We start from the raw sequence: 474 nt of genomic DNA, 5'->3' as shown, positions 1-474 counted from the left end.
AAAATAGAACGGGGAACCCTTCTACGTCACCAACTTCCATATTAGGAAAGAGGAAGTAAACATCGTTCATCGACACGGTTTGGTGAGTTTTCTCCAACGGATGTATGTACTACGAACAGGTTTCGTTTGTATTGTTACATTCCACTGTAAGAAGTTCGTTCCATCGTGGTGACTGGAGTGATTTGACGTCCACTGTGGCCGTGATAACTTCAAACAACACACGATCTCCGATCTCTGATGAAGGCGCGGCAATTCGTAGGTGAGGAAAACACGATTCCTGATCAGCTGATGATTCATACGAAATGTGAAAATTTATTACACCTTTCCTCCCCGTGTTGTTGATCATATTCGTGAAATGGCATTTAGTGTATGCACTGTCTTAACAATGACTATGTATACAACATATGTATCAATCATTTACGATCTTTTAGGGACCGATCATGATCGGCCAACCACCACCACCACATAATAATG

The sequence above is a fragment of the Haliotis rufescens genome, unplaced genomic scaffold, assembly GCF_023055435.1.
Source record: "Haliotis rufescens isolate VD_foot unplaced genomic scaffold, xgHalRufe1.0.p SCAF_11, whole genome shotgun sequence".
Lineage (NCBI taxonomy): Eukaryota > Metazoa > Mollusca > Gastropoda > Lepetellida > Haliotidae > Haliotis > Haliotis rufescens.
Note: the sequence above shows the minus strand (reverse complement) of the source record.